Source organism: Chinchilla lanigera, unplaced genomic scaffold, assembly GCF_000276665.1.
Source record: "Chinchilla lanigera isolate Chin_1 unplaced genomic scaffold, ChiLan1.0 scaffold00109, whole genome shotgun sequence".
Lineage (NCBI taxonomy): Eukaryota > Metazoa > Chordata > Mammalia > Rodentia > Chinchillidae > Chinchilla > Chinchilla lanigera.
In genome coordinates this window covers 1,307,194-1,318,248 of record NW_004955510.1, presented here as the reverse complement: position 1 = coordinate 1,318,248, position 11,055 = coordinate 1,307,194, and the positions used below count along the sequence as shown (strand labels likewise).

General features: G+C 34.4%; 1 long non-coding RNA gene across 1 annotated transcript in view; it reads right to left on the bottom strand.

Moving 5' to 3' along the window:
* Positions 1-338: 338 nt before the first annotated feature.
* The window catches only part of LOC102029772, a 93,442-nt gene continuing 82,725 nt past the window's right edge, over positions 339-11,055 (bottom strand). Inside the window, exon 2 of the long non-coding RNA XR_264402.2 lies at positions 339-718. This is a non-coding gene — a long non-coding RNA (uncharacterized LOC102029772). The remainder of the gene's footprint in view (positions 719-11,055) is intronic.

The following is an 11,055-nucleotide window of genomic DNA, read 5'->3' as shown; positions in this document are numbered from 1 at the left end:
GGATTGAAATTTTTTGAAGAACAGAATAATCACAATGAAGTATCACCTACAGCTGCTCATAAAAAAGTCAGTCATCACCACACAGAAGTGACCAGATTTCACATCACTAACTGACAGACAGTTGAGTATGGTATGCCTCTTGATGAGATGTGACATGGAAATACACAGAACCTATGATGAGCAAAGAAACCTGTTCACGGCTACAGGGCAGGAACCCACTGCATGGAATTAGCAAACAGCATAGCAAAATCTGCCATCAGGACCAGTAGTTCCATAATGTCAGTGCACTCCATGGTTTACAGGTGTTATGTTCTTCAAGAAAGACATAACTCATGAAATCCCCGGATGAACAATGCTTTATTCACATGAAGAAGACACAGACAAGATCTGCTTTTGTTCTAAATGCCAATCTCTCATTGCCAAACACTAGTGCATCAGGGCAGTCCATGAAGGTAGAGAGACAGTGTGCACCTTGTGCTGAGAGGAAGGCGCTCTTCCCTCCTCAATGGGAAGAGCTACAGCTCCGGGATGACCAGGTGCCATATGGTGTGTATGTTTTAGCAGGAGAAAGTGCACATCCACTGCAGAGGGAGGAAGGTATCCCAGCTGCGTAGGCTGTGAGTGCTCTTTCTTGCTGTAGAGGTCTTATGACTGCATACATCGGAAGGCCTTTCCTGATAGCCTCCCATCTCCAGACCTGTGGACTTTGCTCTCTATACTGGAATACAGAGGATGGAAAATAGTCATCATACAAATCCTGAATCTGGGTCATTTGACCAGGAAAATTGCTAGACTTATTACTTCTAAATTTAGTGATTTTATCTATATACATGTGCTAAGTCCTCTAAAATCCTCTACTTAACAGACTCATATTCTTCTTAACAACATTTAACAGAATATCTTATTCTCTTAATACACTAAATCAATGAAAGGAAAATTTAAATAGAAAATAAATATTTTGTTAATACATACCTTATTGATTTCTGCAAATGAAAGCACTTCTTTCAAATATTAAAACTCTTGAAATCTACAGAGATTGCTCGCTAAAGAAAACATGCTTACAGTTATTCTTTATCTTAACAATATTTTTCTTTTGTGGATAAGAGTGCTCATGGTAGGAGCAAAACCTAAAAAAGACACATTCCTGCTCTGAAGTCCCTCTTTTCTGTGTCTTTAGATAAGAGATTGGCAAATTTAAAGCCCTTTGGCGGGTCCTCATCACTTACTGCAGGAAAAATTCAAGTGAACATGGCCCAGAAGGCCTCCCACAATCGGGCCCCTGACTACATGTGCACCTTCTGCATTTGCCACTCTCTGCCTTATGTTTTTAGTTGCTGATGAGATAGACCTCTTTTTACTTCATGATTTTCACTCCGAGCCTTCCTCCCACCACCCCACCAGACTGCTTTTCTTTATTTGTATTTGTAAGCCCAGCCAGCTAAATACCTATACATAAAATTTTATCGGAACGACAGTCATGTACACTTACTTACGTAATGTCTAACTGCATTTGCTTTACAACAACAGAGTTGAGCTGCTGCTGCTGAGACTGCGTGACCTATATATTCTAAAGCAGCACTACGACACTATCTGCCTTTTACAAAGAAAAAAAATGAACAAAACTGCGGATCCTACTTTAAAGTATGTAGTAACGGTCCCCCATCCAAGTCAGCCTATGATTTAACCATTTGTTACATATTATGTCATAGGAATCTTGTAAATATTTGACAAACAATGTTTCATTTAACCCTGTCAAAATTCTGGGGTAAATATAATCGTTTTTATTTCAGAAATGTGATCCAACCAAGTTTTAGAAAGATTGATGCACTAGATTGAGATTTACCCCAAGTTTGAATTAAACTTTGATGAAAGTTCTCAACATTAACACTTACGGGCAGAAAACATCTTTTTGGTTTTGTCATTTTTTTAAATTTATATTTTTAAGTAATTCTAAATTCACAGGAAATTGCAAATGAATTTAGAGACAGTCCACTGCATTTTCATTCTATCTCCCCAAAGGAATTTCTATTTCAGGGCCTTTGAACTGTGATAAGGTCTCAATAAGCTGCTAAGTTGCCCAAGCTGGGTTTCAACTTTTGATCATCCTGTCTCAGCCTTCCAGAGTGCTCCCAATGCAACTCTTAAATTTAATACTACAGTACCTTTTAATGTGAGATTTCAGGATGGTTACATTAAAGGACAATTGGAGTAGTTGCTGATAGAAAGCAAATGTAAACATTTCCCAAGTCCTTACAGTGAATACTAAGTTTTTGTTATTTTATAAGGCAAAATGTACAATTATCTCACTGTGGTTTTTATTTGCATTTCTTTAATTTCTACAAAAGTTGTTTTATTTATATCTATACTTGCCTATCTATATTATCTCTACATATCTATATATACCTATATATCTATATATCTATTATATATAATATATATATTATCTCTATATATCTATTATCTATATCTATATTATCTTCCATAAATTGCTTGGGGTTTTGGGCCATTTTCTGAATTGATTGTTTTGCTTCAGTGTTTGTTGACTTTTAAGAGTTCATCTTATGTTCTAGATTCAACACTTTTTGCCAGACCAGTAATTTGGAAAGGTTTTCTCTTGCATGCTGCTTGTGTTTCATTTTTTCAGAGCAAGTTTTTAATTTTGATAAGTTCCAACATGTCAATGTGTCCATTCACAGATGGTTGGTCATCTTTCTATAACTGTGGTAAGTACCTGAGACACTCACTTTAAAGTGAAGAAAAGTTTTCTTTTGGCTCCAAGTTGTTCAGAGCTTTCAGTACTGTTTTTGGGCCTGTGGCAAAACAAAGCATCATAATGGGTGCATGTGGCACCAGAATCTGCATATTTCATGGCTGCTAGAGTGAAGAGAAAGGAAGACGAGAAAGCTGGCATCCCATGACCCCCTTGAAGGAGATGCTCAGTGACCTAAGACCCTGCACTAGGACACCGCCTTCAAATACTGATATGTGAAAGGCAACCAAATCTATGCCATTTTGTACTCTAGTGCCATTTTAAAGCTCAAGTTTCTGTTTCCTTAAGTTTGTTCCTTGTAAATGCCATCATAGTTGCCTAACCCGATACCACCCCAAGATTTGTCAAAAGCTGTCATCATAGTTGCCTAAAATGATACCACCCTGTGCTTTGTACACCCTGCACCCACCCCTAAAGGAAAGCACAGACACCTTTGTCACAAGCTAAACCCATGCTTTGTAGTATTTCTGTAGTTGCACTGAATCATATCAGGAAAAATCTAACCATCCCCTTTAGACCTGGAACTAAAATTATATAAATTTCTTCCCTCTTGCCCTGCAAGGTCAGAGCTTGATCCTTTGTTGGGTGCTGACCAGCAATTAATAAACTTTCTTGCCTCTGTATTCCACCTCTGAGGGTGACTCATTTAAATAAGTGTGTTTGCTACAGCAATAATACCAGGGGCTGGGACCAAGCCTTTAACACATGGGCCTTCGGGGACATTTCAGGTCTAAACCATAGCACCTTTCATGATTTTGGCTATCAAATCAAAGAACTATTTGCTGAGACTTAATCTCAAATGTTAGTTTATTTACTTGCCCTAGAAATTTTATAATTTTAAGGATTATACTGTACATTTTAATCTAAAATCTATTTCTTCTTGTCACCATTTATTATAGGTTAAAATTCACTATCTTTGAGCCTTGCTGTTCCATATAAATTTTAGAGGAATTTTATCTATGTCTACAATAAAAAATGATATGATTTTGTAAGCAATTGTGTAATGCCTGGGACTCACATCTTTAGCATGTTGAGTCTTTCAAACCATGAAAACAGCAATGCTCCTCTAAGAGTTTAGATTTTGTTCATCAGTATTTTATAATTTTCATCATGCAGAATCTGTACATGTTACATGTTTTATTGAACTTGTATTTACTTTATCATTTTCTCGGGAAAGCTCTAAGATTATGGCTTTAATTTCTGTTTACACCTGATTGCTAACAAGGCAAATTGACTTTTGCTGATCTTATGTCCCGTAACTTCATTTCACTCACTATAAAGGTTTTCATCTTTATTTCTTTGAGTTGCTTATGTAGGCAATCATATTGTCTACCAGGAGAGTTTTGTTTCTTTCTTTCAAATCTCCTTATTTTATTTTTTTCTCTCTTACTGAAGTCTCCATAATTTCCAATACTGTGTAAATCATCTGGTAAAGAAGATGTCCTTGACTGTTCCAGTCTTAGAGGAAATGCTTTTTCTTCTTCAGCTGATGGCATTATTTGACCTGTTTACCTGCCCCTACCTGAAAGCAGAGTGAACACTGCATAATGAAATAAATGACTTAATGTAGTTATATTGTATTTTGCTTTAAAGCTGAATTGATTTGCTCAAATTTAGTTAAGTTTTTTTATTTAAACTCATGAAAGATATAGTTTGTTATTATGCTGTCTTGGGTTATAATGTTGGGGTAATACCAGCTATAAAAAATGAGATGGTAAATATTTACCCACCTGTATTCAATCTTATAAAAGATGATGTAAATTAGTGTTAATTTCTTCACTAAACATTGGACAAAATTAGCCACTTAAATCATGCGGGCATGAAGATTTGCTTTCCTGGAACTTTTAAATTAAATATTCAGTTTCATTAATGCTTATAGAACTATCTACATGATAACATTTTGGCTAACTTCTAGTAATGTGGGTATTTTTTCTTGGAATAAAATTCTCCACATTTGTTAAATTATAAAATGTAATTTCACACACAGTATTCTTTATTATCTTTTATTCAACAGCCTCTGAATCTGTTCTGAGTCACTTCTCATGTTGTTGACTTTTCTGGATTTTATGAGGGTGTTTATCTGATGTGTGCAGGCCATTAGTGTGATTGTGTGTGGTTAGATTATTTGAATAAAGTCTTGGATTAAACTGGATGTTAGTGTTTTATAAGAAGTACTTTGTGTAGTTTTTTTGGTATCCTTTCTGTATGGATATATATACATATGTTAATATATGTACATATATGTTACTATGTATATGCATACACAAATTACATACACATATACATATACAGTGGTACTTCAGTTATGAACACTTTGTGAACAATTTGATTTCATGATGAACATGACTGCAACCATCTTTCCCACATAAACATGGGTGCAGCCATCTTGTCCAGAATTATGGAGCAGATTAAGTTCGTGAACTGAGACACCACTGTACATATACATGTGCTGCTTACTAGAGCGAGGTTATTTATATTGCTTTGGTGTCCTACATTGTGTTTGAGTGATTCTAAAAAGAGCACATGTTAACTGTGTTAATTGTGACAACAATAATGGAGTCATGGTTTTTAAAGACAATTGCAATTTTTATTACCTTAAATTGATACACAGTCAATAACTTTTTAATTTAAATGTTCTAAAATAAGGGCTTTATAATGTTGACTGCTTTTCATTTTTTAAACTGGGATAGTTTTCAATTTCAAAAAATTGCTTAACATTTGGGACCAATTAGCAATTAGGCAGTATGCAATTTGGAGGTGAAATCCTGTTGTGTTAAATTCAGCTCCTTTTTAATAAGATACTTCTAGATGAACTCAATTCTACACGTTCAAAAAGGTCAGCATCTTATTTAAGATAAATATGTAGGTTGTTGTACAAAGAGAAGAGGCCAACCTGACCAAGATTCTAGTTTCCAATCAAAAACTTAGATCCCCAACATTACATCATCTTTGAAGATGTATTTTTCCCCGGATAAGATGGAGTCAGGTAAAGTATAAATCAGTAATGTGAGTAGAATAACAAGTTTTCTACACAACACTCAGAAAAAATATCTAACACAAAGTTTAAGGTGTGTTCATTCCTGTAGAAGGAAAAAATAAGCTCATTATATTAAAAGGCTTATATTTGGCCAAACCTCTTCTATATCTTTAAAATACTCTGCTATTATTTTTGTGCAACTGATGTTCTGCTCAGAGAGTCTATGCCTAGACCTGTGTTTTCAAGAGTTTTACCTGTTTTGTCTTCCAACGGTTTAATGAATGGGGCATTTTAAATATGTAAATCTACTTGGTGAGAATTAATATATTTACTGAATTAATTATTCCAGTCCCTCAATATGGTATATTTCTCCACTGATTTGTCTTCTTAAAAATTCCTTTCATTTGAGTATTGTATTTTTCATTATACATGTACACATATAATGTAGCTCTTGTACATGTTTCATTGAATTTACAGCTAAAAGAACTGTCTTTGGTAGAACCATTACAGTGTGTATTTTTCTTATATTTCATTTGTAATTTTTAATTGCTAATATATTTTAGCTTGATTCATTTTCATGTATTGTCTTTACACTGCAGGACTCACTTCTTTGTTCAAGAAATTTAAGATCAAGAGATTTTCCCAATAATCAGTCATTCCACCTGGAAATGGAGATTTATTTTTCTGATCCATATTTGTTTCTTTTCCTTCCTTTAATGAACTGTTGAAACAGGATGTTCCAATGACTTTTTTCCTTATGTATAAGAATTATTTTTTCCATTCCCCTCTACAGATGAGGAAACTAAGATACAGAGAGTTTAATTAAGCTGTTGATGTTTATAGAGGTTGTAAATGATAAAACTGTACAAGCTGACCCTCACATTCATATCTTTAGTACTGCACTACACCTATCTCTCAGTTGGAAGGAGAAAGAGATTCCTCTGGTGTACGATATTTCATTTAAGTTTAAAATACTTTCTTTTATGTTTATCAACTGATTGTAGAGTCAACTGCCCTAGGAGGTACACCTTTAATGAATGGTATATTACTCAGAAATTCAAGTGATTGCAGAAAGGATCTGTAATACATCCAACCTTCACATGGGGTGGTGGCCATTAACCATAGTAAACAGAATATTAGATACTGAAATCTTGTGTCTCACATACAGGTTTTCCAGAGCAAAATAAGTAAATATGCTGAGATTTAGTTTACCTGCTGAGACTGCTCAGCTATCTGCTGCTGAATCACCAAATGAGAGACTGAAATTTAGAGCAGATAGCCCTGTAAGTGAAAATCTGAGAAAACTATTCCAACAGATTCCATCTTGAAAGTGAGAAAATGAAAAAGCTGTTTATCCTCATTGTTTGGGGAGAAAAATACTACCCTAGTACACATAAACTTCTGTGCAACAAAGAGTATAAGAAAAATAAATCTCTGAAGAAAGAGGAAATGAAAAGGAGTAAATGTTGTGTAATTGCTTGTGTGTTAACTGAAGGGATAATATGCCTATAGTATGAGATTCTCTCACTCAGTATACCATGTGCGGTAATCCTCCTGTTTAGGAGGTAAAGAACCATTTTACTATTTCTTTGACTTATATCAACATAGACTTTGTAACATTTACTTTTAATCTGTGTTTTCACATTTTCATATAAATAATATATAGCAATGTGATGTTCTTGTATATAATATGACATCTGCCTTTTAAATTAGGTGTTTAGGCCATTGGTATTCAATGTGATTACTGACAAGTTGTATCAATTACTATTTAGAGTAATGCGCTCCTAAGATGATAAAAAAAATGACAGTTACCTTAAGGTTGTTTAATTAGAACCAGTTGATTATAGACCTGAAAGCAGCCATCTTTTCAGTTATATGAAGGTTTCACCCACTTGTTTATTCATTAAATGAATAATTTTTTAGTTATCTATGTAACACTTATCCAGTTCCAGAGGATAGCATAGGAAATGAAAGAAATGAAACCCAGGCCCCTTAGAAGATAACTTTCTAGTAGATGAGAGAGGCAATAATAAGCACGTAATGTGAGGTCGGCTCGAAATAAATGCTGTCTTTCTAAACCAAAATAAAACTGGGGAATGAAATGTAAATTGGGGCAAAGTGACTGGGATAGCATAATCAGGGAAAGTCTTCCTGAAAAAAAAAAAAAGCATCTGAGCAAATATATAAACAAAATAAGGGAGTAAGCAAGAAAAACATCTGGGAGAAAACAGAAGGACTTATGGATGTAAAAACTTGAAATAAAGGATTTAAATTTTTGTAGTGTTTGATGAAAAGGAGGAAAGTGTGATTGAAGCAAAATGAATAAGAATATTTATAGAAAATGAGATTGTAGAGATAACTAAGGACAAGCTAGTGTATAGCTTTTAAAACTAGCTGAGGGCTTCCAATTTGATTGTGATGGAAACCATATCGTGACTGCTTGGTCATGATATGGTAAGGTGCACGGCTTTGCATGGTCAGTGATATGGTAAGATTTCTTGCTCTGCATAAGGCAGAAGCCTGGGAATGTATTTTTTTTGTTTGTTTGTTTTGTCATTCTATCATACCCAGTTGTGGATTTTTGTTTATTTATACAAAGAGAGGGAAGATTCTTTTATTTTTTAGTAAATCAACAACTGTTGTTATATTGCATATTGTTATCTTCAAAGTAGTTGTTCAGATTACCAGATATAAGCATGCAAAGTTGGTCAAAAATTAAGAAAAAGATTAAGCATTAACTGTTCCTTTCAATAAACCAATAAAAAGTAGTAGTATAATTATCTTAGCTATCTTTTGTGTGGGGGTATATATATATTCCCCTTCTTTCTTTTTTCCTTTCCTTCATCCTATTTGTTCTTTCCTTTTGAGCAGTTTCTTACCCTTTCACAGTATCTATTGTAATTTTCAGACCTTGTTTACTCTTTTAGTTTCTTACACCAGGGAGAGAGTACGATTTTACACATGCAGGTCTGATTTATTTTGCTTATGAATATGATCTCTACTTGCATCCATTTACCTATAAAAGCCTCCAGTTCATTGTTCTTTATACCTGAGTAATACTCCATTGTATAAAAATACCATATCTTTGTTATCCATTCCTCAGTTGATGGGCACTTGGGTTGTTTTGAAGCTTTAGCTATGACAAATTGCACTGCTATAAACATGGATGTGCATATATCATATGATGTTTTAATTCTTCTGGAAAAATACCCAGGAGGGGAATAGTTGGGATGAATGGGACCTCTAATCTTAGTTTTCTGAGGAATCCAGGAGACATACATTTTGAGAGTGAAAGCAATTGTAAGAGAAAGGTGATACTGCTTGTACATAAGATGATGATAGTAACAATAGCACAATGGATACTGTGAGAATAGAGCTCATAGAATGTAGCAGGAAAAATAAAGCAATGGGAAAAGAACATATCACAAAAATAGAAAACAGTAACATGGTGAGTTTAAACACAACACTATCAATAATTGCATTGAATATCAATGGTGTAAACACCTAATTTAAAAAACAAATGTCAGATTGTATAAAAGAACACCACATTGCTATATATATTTATATGAAAATGTGAAGACACAAACATTAAAAGTAAATGTTGCAAAACCTATGTTGATACAACTCAATAAGATGGTGAAACGGTTATACTAATATAAGACAAAATAAATTTCAAACCAAAAATATTGTCAAGAAACAAGGGGGTCATATTTTAAATGATAAAAAATCAAGTAATGAACATAATCTAAATCTTTATGAATCTAGAGACAAAGCGTTCATTAAACAAACACTTTTCCAAACATGGAAAGAAGAAATAGAAAAATTTAACTTTAACATGAGTTATACATACCTCTACCAATGTCTCATAAAGACCAAAAAGTGAGAATATAGAAAACTGGAACATGAGTCTCAAGGAATATTTATAAAACATTTCATATAACAAAGCAGAAAATAAATTCAAATGTACACTGCATACACCACAAACTAGTCAAACATATCTCAATAAACATCAGTGCATTCTCATGACAAGGAATCTATTTTCTGACTACAAGAGAATAGAATGAAAGATCAATTAGTCAACAAGTCATCATCAATATCATTGTAGTCATAATCAACTTTAGAATTTGGGAAATTCACTGGGAAATTGTATATGCTAAAACTTGATAGACTAGGGGCCACGGATATAGCTGAGTGGCATAGCACCTGCCTGGCAAGTATGAGGTCATGAGTTTGATTTCTGGTACAAACAAACAAACAAAAAAAAGAACATAGACTATATATTCAGTCATTAAATATGCACTATCTTATTTAATGGGGAAAAACTAGAATCATTGTTATACTCATCAAGAGCACTGCAGTGGTGTGTCCTATCACTGCTCTTCTTCAGCATTGTGTTAGTGGAACTAGCCAGTGCAATTAGACAAGGTAAATTAGACACATATGAAAGGTGAAGAATAAAGAAAGTTATCTCTATTGCAATTGTATAATGATATAACTGGGAAATTCTAAGTAATCAATGAAAAGATAAACAGGAATGACAAAAGCTTAGTGTAATATAACAGAATATAAAAATGACAGCAAAAATTATAAGAAATCTCTTTCTTGCAGGAAGGGGTAAGAAGAGATTTGCTGACTCATTCTCCGGTAAGAGTAGTAAAACTTATGTTAAAATAAATCAGTGAAAGCCTCTGAAAATTGTCCTAAGGGCAAACAACAGAAAAAGATACCTCTGTTCATGAAAATCTAAGGATACTTGGAAGAAAGGAGCCAAACCTCTCCTTTTCACTCCATCAAAGTTCAGCAAAGAAGAGACTAGTGCAGGCTGCTGTGCTGTAGAACATGGGCACTTTCAATTCCCAGCTCTCACTCAGATGGCTTTCTGAATGGAGGAGCTGGACTTTAATATTTCATCATTCCTCTAGATGCCTGTTAGTGGGAGCAAACCAGATGTGAATGTGGTGAAGAGGTAAAGGGTCCCTTCCGCCCAGCTCCAACTCATGGAATAAAGGCTCTACCTTGTTGTTGGTTCACTGAGAATACTGGGAGAGCAAAGGCCTTCCCATAGCTCAGTGTCATGCAAAGCAAGGCAGAAGGACCATACCACTACAAGCCATTACTCGGAAAGACTCTCACTGAAAGACAAGAGTGTGACTGTTCCCACACACACTACCTACTCTAAAACTTTGGTTCAAGAACTTTTCTTGTGATGGAAGGGGAAGTAGACCATAAAAATAATTTTTTAAGAGGTTCTAATTTTTTACCTCTTTTTTCTCTCTTCCTTCCTTTCCTTTTCCCCTCTGTCCTCCTT